An 11,416-nucleotide genomic window follows, 5' to 3' on the forward strand; every position below is an offset into this window, starting at 1 on the left:
TATTTGTTTTTTATTAGTCAGCGTACCACCTTTTCTTCTTGCCATATCCTCAAGGAGATTCACAAAATAAAATGTAAAGTATGCTAAGTATATAAAGAAGCCCCCTTCTGGATGCACACCTTAACGTGGTGAGGGGGTTTGTGTGTGTCAGAGAAGTTGAGAGCAATACCGTAAGGGGTCTAGACTCTATCAAGAGACTAAACTCCTAGCAGAGTCACTCAAGACGGAATGATCACAGCTGAAACACCAGACGAAGATGCATCCACCCCCTTAAGGGATCAATGGCCACATCCGCAGAAGAGAACAGGCAGTTCCAATGGGGATGGGGGCAGAGGAATCCCTGAAGGTTAGCTACTGGGCAGCAGCAGTAGTGGAAAGTGACACTGGCGGAAGATCTTTCGTAGAAAACGGCAGTGCCACTATGGCTAACCCTGGTTAGTACTGCGCAGAAGAAGGCACTGGTAAACCACTTCTGACCAACCTTTACCTTGAAAACCCTATGATGAGACAATCCAAAATGAAAAAAGATATAGTGCTGGAAGATGGGACCCCCAGGTCGGATGGCACTCAGTCTGCTACTGGGGTAGAGCAGAGGACAAGTACAAGTAGCGCTGTTCTTAATGATGCGATTGGACTAAAGCCGAAAGGACGTTCAGTGGTTGACATGAATAGATGCAAAAGGAAAGTCCGAAGCTGTTCGACGCATATAACAGGAACATGGAATGTGAGGAGCATGGATCAGGGTAAGCTTGAAATTATTAAACAAGAAATGGAACGTATGGTCATTTCAGTCCTGGGAGTAAGTGAATTAAAGTGGACTGGATTAGGACATTTTCAGTCAGAAAATTACAATGTGTTTTATTCAGGGAATGACAAAAAGAGAAGAAACGGAGTTGCTTTAATAGTTGCTTTAATATGAAGCAAAGGCAGTCAGGAGCAATAATGCAAAGTCTGACCGAATAATATCAATCAGACTTCAGGGAAAGCCTATCAACATAAGCATCATTCAAGTTTATGCCCCAACTACAGATGCTGATGAGGAAGAAATTGAAAGTTTTCATGCTAGTGTTCAGGAAGAAATTGATCAGACACCTAAACAAGATATGCTGATAATCATAGGTGATTGGAACGCAAAAGTAGGAAACAAAGCAGAATCAAATGTTGTTGGCAGATTTGGGCTAGGAGCACGGAATGAAGCAGGAGAACGCCTCGTAGAATTCTGTGAAGACAACAATCTGTTCATTGCAAACACGTTTCAGGCAACCAAATAGACGATTGTATACATGGACATCACCAGACGGCCAGTATAGAAATCAAATAGATTATATAATTGGAAGCAGAAGATGGAGAAGCTCTATTCTCTCAGCCAAAACAAGACCAGGAGCCGACTGCGGTACAGATCATGAATTGTTAATATCGAAAATCAAGATAAAGCTTAAGAAAAATACCAAAACATTCATAGCACCAAAATACAATAAGCAATATTCCAGAAGAGTTTAAAGACCATGTAAGGAACAGATTTGCATTACTGAGTTCAAGTGAATGTAAACCTGAAGAACTATGGGTGGAAACTAGAGATATTATCAAGGAAGAATGTGCAAAGACTATTCCTGTAGCCAAAAGAAAAGAAAAGCCTCGATGGATGTCTGAGGAAACTCTTAAAATTGCCAGAGATAGACGAGAAGCAAAAGTAGAAGGTGACAGAAATAGAATCAAAAGTCTAAGTGCAACTTTCCAGCGACTGGCACGTAGAGACAAAGAGACCTATTATAATAACCAGTGTAAAGAAATAGAAGAGAACAACAAAAAAGGAAGAACAAGAGATCTGTTCCACAAGATCCAAGAAATCAAAGGGAAATTTAAAGCAAGGTTAGGCATGCTGAAAGATCAGCATGGAAATACATTAACTGAACAGGACAAAATAATGAAAAGGTGGAAACAATACACTGAAGAACTATACAGAAGAGATGAAAGGATAAAAGATTCTTTCCAAGAAGTATCTTTTGAAGAAGAACCTACAGTTTTAGAAAGTGAAGTGAAAGCTGCATTGAGAGCAATCGGGAGAAACAAATCACCAGGAGCAGATGGGGTATCATTAGAGCTATGCCAAGCCAACAGAAACCGAGTCCATCCAAATCTTGACAAGAATATGCCAACAGATATGGAAAACAAAACAATGGCCCACAGACTGGAAACAATCCATTTACATTCCAATTCCCAAGAAAGGAGACATCAAACATTGCAGCAACTATCGGACCATCGCATTAATTTCTCATGCAAGTAAAGTGATGATTAAAATCTTACAGCAAAGGCTGTTACCATATATGGAACGAGAAATGCCTGATGTTCAAGCTGGTTTCAGAAAAGGAAGAGGCACTAGAGATCGTATTGCAAATATACGCTGGTTACTGGAGCATACGAGAGAATTTCAGAAGAAAATCAGCTTGTGTTTCATAGATTACAGCAAAGCTTTTGACTGTGTGAATCATGAAAAGCTATGGCTAATTTTAAAGGAAATGGGTGTGCCACTACATCTGATCGTTTTAATGCGCAACCTGTACTCTGGACAAGAGGCCACAGTTAGAACAGCATATGGAGAAACGGAATGGTTTCCAATTGGCAAAGGTGTCAGACAAGGATGTATTTTATCTCCCTATCTCTTCAATCTATATGCAGAACATATAATTAGGAAAGCTGGATTAGATTTAGATGAAGGTGGAGTGAAAATTGGAGGGAGGAACATTAATAACTTGAGATATGCTGATGACACTACATTATTGGCAGAAAATAGTGAAGATTTGAAATGACTACTGCTAAAAGTTAAAAGAGAAAGTGCCAAAGCGGGACTACAGCTGAACATCAAGAAAACAAAAGTAATGCCTACAGGAGAATTACACAAATTTAAGGTTGACAATGAGGAAATTGAAATTGTTCAAGACTTTCTATTCCTTGGCTCCACCATCAACCAAAAGGAAGACTGCAGCCAAGAAACCAGAAGGAGATTGAGACTGGGAAGGGCAGCCATGAAGGAGCTAGAAAAGATTTTGAAGTGTAAGGATGTGTCACTGGCCACCAAGACTAGATTAATTCATGCCATTGTATTCCCTATTACTATGTATGGGTGTGAAAGCTGGACAGTGAAGAAAGCTGATAGGAAGAAAATAGATTCCTTTGAAATGTGGTGTTGGAGGAGAGAGTTACGGATTCCGTGGACTGCCAAAAAAACAAATCAGTGGGTTATAGATCAAATCAAGCCTGAACTGACCCTAGAAGCTAAAATGACTAAACTGAGGCTATCGCATTTTGGTCACGTCATGAGACGACAAGAGTCACTGGAAAAGACAGTCATGCTAGGAAAAGTTGAGGGCAGCAGGAAAAGAGGAAGACCCAATAAGAAATGGATTGACTCAATAAAAGAAGCCACGGCCTTCAATTTGCAGGATCTGAGCAGAGCTGTCAAAGATAGGACATTTTGGAGGACTTTCATTCATAGGGTCGCCATGAGTCGGAAGCGACTTGACGGCACTGAACACACACACATAATACTGTAATTTGAATGTTCATACCAGCAACAATGTAAAAAGGACCTTAATGTTTCCACCATTGTCTACCTCACCTCATAACCAGTCCAAACATATCATATAAAGTGGTCCAAACATATCATATAAAGCCTAATGTGGTGGCTTGGATCCATTAACGTTTAAGTAAAAACATAAATGGAATTAGTTCTATGTGCTCAAGATCGTGTGCAACATTTAGCGCTTTCCACCCTTTGTATTACAGTGCCCAGAAAGTAGTTGCACAGGACCTGGAGAAAGTGGAAATGCATGTCAGGATACAATAAATCTGACCTAATGCAAACAGCTGCCGTGCCCCTTTCACTACATTTCTGCTTGCACAAGAGCTCTAGTGCAAACAGAAAGGCTGCACTGGCTCCCTGTTCTCCTCCAACCTGAAAACGGAATTTGTCTAGTATTACTACTTGCATACCTTCTTTTGTCTCCAAGCATACCATTCACCTGATTAAGGAACTTCCTGCAATCCTATCAAGGAGAAAAGAAGTGTAAGTATTATAATTGTTTCCCACTATGGAACAAATAGTGTTTGAACACTGCTTACCGTTTCAAACTCCGAGTCCCTAATTCCTCTGAATGCATTAGTAACAAACTCCATAGGAAACCACTGGCTTGCTAGCTCTCCTCTTTGTTTTTCTGATGTCATTCTGCATAAAGCTTCAGTAATGGCAACTTGGAGATCATAGTCTGCAATGCGTGTGACAGGAACAGTATTTTAAAGAAATTATAGAACAGAAATTAGGGGCCATGTTAACTAATAAACCAGGAATGTGCTTTTTGTTTCTCTTTGCTTTTTGCCACATCAACTTGAAACAGTCACTAGCGGACAATTGATCAACTCACACAGAAGAAGAAGAGTTGGTTTTTATATGCCAACTTTCTCTACCACTTAAGGAAGAATCAAACCGGCTTACAATCACCTTCCCTTCCCCTCCCCACAACAGACACCCTGTGAGGTAGGAAGGCTGAGGAAGTGTGACTAGCCCAAGGTCACCCAGCTGGCTTCATGTGTAGGAGTGGGGAAACAAATCCAGTTCACCAGATTAGCCTTCGCCGCTCATTTGGAGGAGTGGGGAATCAAACCCAGTTCTCCAGATTAAAGTCCACCACTCCAAACCACCGCCCTTAACCACTACACCACAGAATAACCATCTAATCTAATTATTTCTAGCATGTTCCACCCATGCAAAATACCCCACAGCATTAGAGTAAGGCTGCTTTGCCGTACTCGTGTTCTTTGGATTCAGCTCTACCTAATCAGCTTTCATGTTCCGATGTTGTTCATTTAACATACCGAAATTTACGGGTGCATTATCAATATTAATAAACATATCGCAAGTATCCTTTGCGCTTACCCCCAGCATCCAAAACTCTTTTTCCCATCTCATTCCTGTGAAACGTTGTAAAAGAAAAAATTAAAAAACATTTTTTATATTTTGTACCTATCTCTCTTAGTAATGACCACTAGAGACACCTGATATTATAAACAGACCCTTGCCTATCGCAGTTTCACTTATTTGCAGTCCACAATTTGATCACGTGACATACTCTCCAGCCTGTTTTTACCCTCACTGCACCATCATCCTAATCATTACATTAAATTTTGTGGGATATTTGGTTGTTTTACTATTGGAAGGCGGCAGAACCAGGCCTCACAGTATTCATGGATTTTGCCATTCACAGTGATCCCAAGAAGAGATCCCTTGTGAAGGGCAAGGGTCTACTGTACCAAAGTTCATGAGAAAGGGGAAAGAAAGAAAGAAACTGCAGAGAACTGCAAAGGGGAGACAAAAATAGGTATCCAAGACAGGAACGATGGAACTTGCTGTTAAGCAGACAAGATTCAAACAGGGATACTGCTCCTCCACAGATGTACACAGCCCTGCCTATGGAGGAAATGGGAGGAATAACCCACCCTAGATTCCTTCCTCCACTGTCAGAGAATACCAGACATCTCCACCTAGTAAAATACTTCACAAGTAACAAACCAGGCTTATGTGCTTCTCCCTATAAAAAAGGTAAAGGTCCCCTGTGCAAGCACCGGGTCATTCCTGACCCATGGGGTGATGTCACATCCCGCCGTTTACTAGGCAGACAATGTTTAAGGGGTGGTTTGCCAGAGCCTTCCCCAGTCATCTTCTCTTTACCCCCAGCAAGCTGGGTACTCATTTTACCGACGAAGGAAGGAAGGAAGGAAGGAAGGAAGGAAGGAAGGAAGGAAGGAAGGAAGGAAGGAAGGAAGGAAGGAAGGAAGGAAGGAAGGAAGGAAGGAAGGAAGGAAGGAAGGAAGGAAGGAAGGAAGGCTGAGTCAACCTTGAGCCGGCTACCTGAAACCGACTTCAGTCGGGATCGAACTCAGGTCATGAGCAGAGCTTGGACTGCTGTACTGCAGCTTACCACTCTGTGCCACGGGGCTCCCCATACCACGTAGCTAAAAAATTAAATGTCCCTTTGGCAAACCATAGTTTGTTGTTCCTTTTGAATCACAAACTATGACTTCTTCACTGCCCTCCAAATCAAAATTCCAGTGGGTTGGATCCTGCAGAGTATTTCTGCTGCTGTGTGTATTTGCGCACACGCACTGTCAAGTCACAGCTGACTTTTGGCAACCCCATAGGATGTAGGGGGAGCAATTTTCATCAATTTTCTCTCCTGCTACAGACCTCCAGCTCCCTAGTAATGCTGTTCTGGCGGGGGGGGGGAGTCCCCCATCCTCCAGAAGCAGCATCTGGTGGGGGTCTGGAGATGCAGCAAAAAAGGGGGAGGCAGGGAAGTTGAGCCCAGCTGACACAAATCTTTCTGTCAGCAAAAAATGTTGGTGGAATCCAAGCCCATGGTTTATGGCAGATAATTGTTCTGAAGCTGAAGAGATCATCTGAGAGTTGCACATGTCAATTGCATATGCAAATATTCTATTTTTTCCCTTTCTATCCTGCTCTCCCTCAAAGGAGCTCAGGGCAGCATATGTGGTCTTGGCCCCTTTTATCCTGCTAACTACCCTGTGAGGAAAAGGTTACACTGAGAGACAGTGACAGGGCCAAAGACGTGCCGTTTCTTGGAAGAGTGATGATATGACATTGGCTCCTCCCTGATCCTAGTGCAACACTGTAACTACTATACCACAGTAGCTCTTATCATCGTACAGTTATTAGCAAAAGCAATATTGCCATATAAAACATTGCTCTCATTCTAAATGATAAAACACTTGCTACATTTTTAATGGTTTTTCCCTGGAGAATTGAAAGGAAACTCATAGGTAAGAACAGGGGATAAAAACTGGGTCTTCTATAACTTTTATGGGCTTCAATCATTAGTGGATACTCTGCCCCCTTTTCTACATTAGTTTTCTGAATGCAATTTAGCTCCATGAAAGAGGTATAAAATAGCTCAAATAAAGAAATAGCATTTAATTTGAATTATATCAAGGAATGTTCTTAAACCAATTTAAATTACACAAATGCTAAAGTTCAACTGCCACTGCTAAATTACTACAATTAACATTGTATAAGTTTACTTTCTTAATTAATACAGCTTTCAAATAGCAAATTTCTAAAAGTGCTTTACGTTGCTTGGATAAGTAACAACAGCAGAACAGAAAAAAACTTGAAAAATGTGTTCTTTCAAGGCTCCAGAGTTCTAAAAAGGGGGTAGTTTGGATTAGATAACTGATATAGCCACGTCAAAAATTACATTAAACATGAAATAATTACATGACATGTAACATTTCCTTTGTGGAAATAATTTTCTTTCTGGCATCTCGAGGTATGGCATCAAGCATTGAATTCAGTTTCCTTACTGCCTAAGGATAAAAAAAGAACTAATTGAATATCTGGCACATTAAAGGCAGAAAGAGTTGCAACAGGTTAGGTGAAAAAGTGGCTTTGAATATCCAGGCAAACAATGTAATTAAAGAGATTTTATCTTAATTACTACAGTTCTCAGAATTTAATTGAGCAATATGTGCAATTGCCTGGCACACCACAGATGATCAGTTATAACAACAACAGAAGTTATCTTTTGCAAAGGAGAAAGTACTCTGATTCCTGGTCACCATCTAACCATATACATGCTCAGCAATTATTCATGGAATCAGGCCTGTGTGGGGCCAGTATGGGACTGGCTGTACGCAGTGTGGTGCTACCTAAAGTACACTACAAAAAGGAAGCCAAGTAGCCAGTCAGCAGAAGGTATTAAGACCAGAAACAAAGTTGATTTCTCACTCTCAGAGATTACAAGAAAGCAAAACAGACATGAACAAAAGATAATGTTCTTGAATAAATGGAACAATGGCTTGTATCTTTTAACACTGGGCTTATGGTAAAATGACTCCACAGGCCCTTGTTTTTACCACTAGGAATGAGAGATTTATTCCGCTAACCTAGAACTGAAGCTTTTAGACCTCAATGAGGAGTTCACCTCACCAAATTTATCTTGCTCGTTCTTTTACAAAAAGATTTTCTCTGGGCTGCCCTCAAGATGACATTAGAAGCAGGTATATACCAAGACCACGGTCACACAGCCCGGATAACCTACAAGAACCAACATTAGAAGCATTGCAGTCTGACAACCTACAGCGAGACCCTTTGCATTTTGGAATTTAGAAGGAATGCGGGTTGGCTCCTGCCTACAAGAGCAGCACAATACAAACCCTAAACCTTCCTAGAGTGCAAGCCCAACATTTACCAAGCAAACAGGAAAAAATTTATACAAAAATCTGGCGTATGGTGCTATTTCACCATAGAGACACTGATAAAAAGACACCTCTGTATCACTTTATCTTTTGAAAGGATTTCATGGTAACAACAGATGCATATAGATCAACATAAATGATCAAATCATTTCCATACATTTAAAAAGCTTTACAAACCAGCTTGGCGAGCACTATCCAGGCCTCAAGCACCTAACCAAGTGCACGTGGGTGGAAAGAAGCTGTGTTTTGAAACTGACCAATGCAGCCATGTGTGCCTACAGAAGCCTATGTCGGCCACAGACTAGAGAGGAACACAGGGGATGGCCGTTTGTCAGTAGGCACTCCTGGGCCCCCGAAAGTGGAGCCTCCCAAAGCTGCCTCCTGACTCCTTATTTTTCAGGCTTTCTCCAAGGAATACATCAGCAACCTCCCTACAAGTGCCAGGAATAACTGATGACTTTGGTAGATACCATCTTTCTGCTGTTTCTCCAAAACAATAACTGGAGTGCTAAATACCACACCTGAAGAGGCTGCGTGCTGTTGCAAGGGATGCCAGAGATGGACAGATGTGCATTCAGAGGCTGCTGAGGGACCTGTCAGTAATGCTAAGGGCCCCCGCTTTGACCCAGCAGCCCCCCTCCTCCTCCACTGCCAGTAGGGGTGGCCTGTGGGTGCCCTCAGCAGCATGGGCAGCCTACTGGAAGGTGCGCCCACCAGTGAGCAGAGGACACACACGACTGCACAAACTCTCCTCAACATCTCCTTGAGCCCTTTCAGAGGTGAGAGAACCCTTTGTACCATGAGGGGCAAGGGTCTGCTTAGGGTCTCTGTGGGAGGGGGACTGCTGGGGCCCTTGCCAACTCTATCAGCTGCCCAGGGACTTGTGACAGGACTCAGTCTCTTTAAGGGGGGTGCCCCAGACATGGAAGAAGCATCCCTGGCCACGCCCCTTCCCGCCCCAGGCTGTGATGAGCATTAGCCCCGGGCCTGCTGGCCCCTGATTGGTTCTGCCTGCCCTGTTTGTCATGACCCAGCCACCACAACACAACACCTGGATGAGATGTTACGGTGCGGTTACTGGGGACGCTGACGCGGCTGCGGCCTAGAAAACCCAGCTACGAACTCTTTTTCCTGCTGCCACTCACTAACCAAACCCTTCAGGGAGCAGACTAGTGGCACCACTGGCAGCCAGCCATGACAGCGGGGGCTTCCCTTAGGATTGCACTGCACGTATTCTAAAAACAAACAATTTATCGTATTCCGTTTTTTAAAAACAATCTCAATATTAAGAAAAATGTTTCGCCTACTCCCTGAGGCTGTATCAATGCATCAGTTTGAAATCACTGTTCTTATCATTCGAGCAGCCAACTGGTATGGGCTTTTATTTACAACAAGTATTGGAAAATACTGATTTATGTCAATGATTTAAATCACAAAAGGTACTGAGTGCAATTGGTTTTTACACAGCTAAAGACATTTGCCTTTTTTATTTCCTTTTTGTGGCCTCTGCTACTCAGTACCTTTTGTAGTTTCTTACAGAGGTCTCTCCCCTTTTTCACTCTTTTACCTAATGATTTAAATCAGCCTTTTTTCCCTTGGTGATTTAAATCAATCTGCACTCTTGGGAAAGCAGGGAATAATTTTTAAGCTTGACTAGTATTAGCTAGCAAGACATTTCTTACCTCTTGCCGAACACAAATATTTATTCTGTCATCAGCAGCAAGAGCACATGTTCGTAATATAAAGTTTTCAAGTATTTGCATTTTACCTAGATAAAAATGATCCAAAAACAAATTATACAAAATTAATTGCCAAGCCATGATCCAACTTCAAAGAAATTCATAATTCTAGGTTTAAATAAACGATCAACAGAAAATACTTTCATTTTAAAAAAAGAAATCAAGTTCTGTAACTATTCCATCTGAAGTCACACAGAACAGATGAGCTCAACCTATAAGCATTCTAAGCATCATCTATCATCAATTTATACAGCCTGAAATGAATGAAGAACTGTGAAATATACCAGCTAAGCCTATGGCTGCAATTCCATGCTTTCCAGAATTACGGATTGCAAGCAGAACCTGCAAGGATTTGAGGGGGGCTCTCATTTCCCCCTCCCCCACTATTTCCTCTTTCCCTTCTCTGAAAGTCCTCATAGCCTCTCCCCTCTTCATGCTTCATTCTCTCCTTCCCACCCAACAGCCAGTCTGCCTTTATCTGTCCCTCCGACCTCGGCTTTCCCTCTCCCCCTCCAGCAGCCTCTGCCTAGGAAAACGATTGCCCAGTTGTGTGGTGCTGGTGACTGGGCCAGGCCCACTTGCATGATTGAGAGTCCTCAAGGATTTCGGGGGGGGGGGGCACATCACTTTCCACTGTATCTCCACTCCACACATTATTTCCCCTTTCCCTGCTCCTGGCAACCCCTATACCCTCTCCCCTTGCCTCATTCTCTCAGCCTCAGCCATTCACCAACCTACCTTTTATCTGCTTTCCATCTTCAGCTGTATTTATTATTTATTTACTCCATTTATACCCACCTTGCTCCACAGTGGGGACCAAAGCAGCTTCCATCATTCTACTTTCCTCCTTTTTGTCCTCACAACAACCCTGTAAAGTAGGTTAGGCTGAAAGTATGTGACTTGCACAACATCACCTTGTGAGCTTCTATGGCAAAAATTTTTAGCCCGGGTCTCCCAGACCCTACTCTGAAGCTCTAACCACTAGACAACACTAGCTTTAATGGGGTGGCTGCTGTTGAAGAGTTGCAAGCAGCCAGGCCTAGGTGAGTCATGCAGTTGGGTGGTATCAAGTCACCCACTGGTTGCTGCCCAGCCTGGCCCAATGAGTCCTCCCTCAAAGGCTAAAAGTTCCCTGGAAAGGGCACTAATCTTCCCCCTGCCTTTTACAATCAGAAATCAAGCCAGGAATGCTTTGGTTGCTTAGCGACTGCCACTGAGGACTTCTGTTTTTTTTAAAAAAAAACCTATAGACCAGTGGTTCCCAACCTTTTTTGGACCAGGGACCACTAGGACTTTTTTGTTCAGTGCAGGGACCCCAAGGTTCAAAATAAAAATTCCAAGAATTTGAAAATAAACTTTAATCATAACTGTTAGTTAAACATTAAGCTTAGAATAATATTTGAATATATATT

Source organism: Euleptes europaea, chromosome 2, assembly GCF_029931775.1.
Source record: "Euleptes europaea isolate rEulEur1 chromosome 2, rEulEur1.hap1, whole genome shotgun sequence".
NCBI lineage: Eukaryota > Metazoa > Chordata > Lepidosauria > Squamata > Sphaerodactylidae > Euleptes > Euleptes europaea.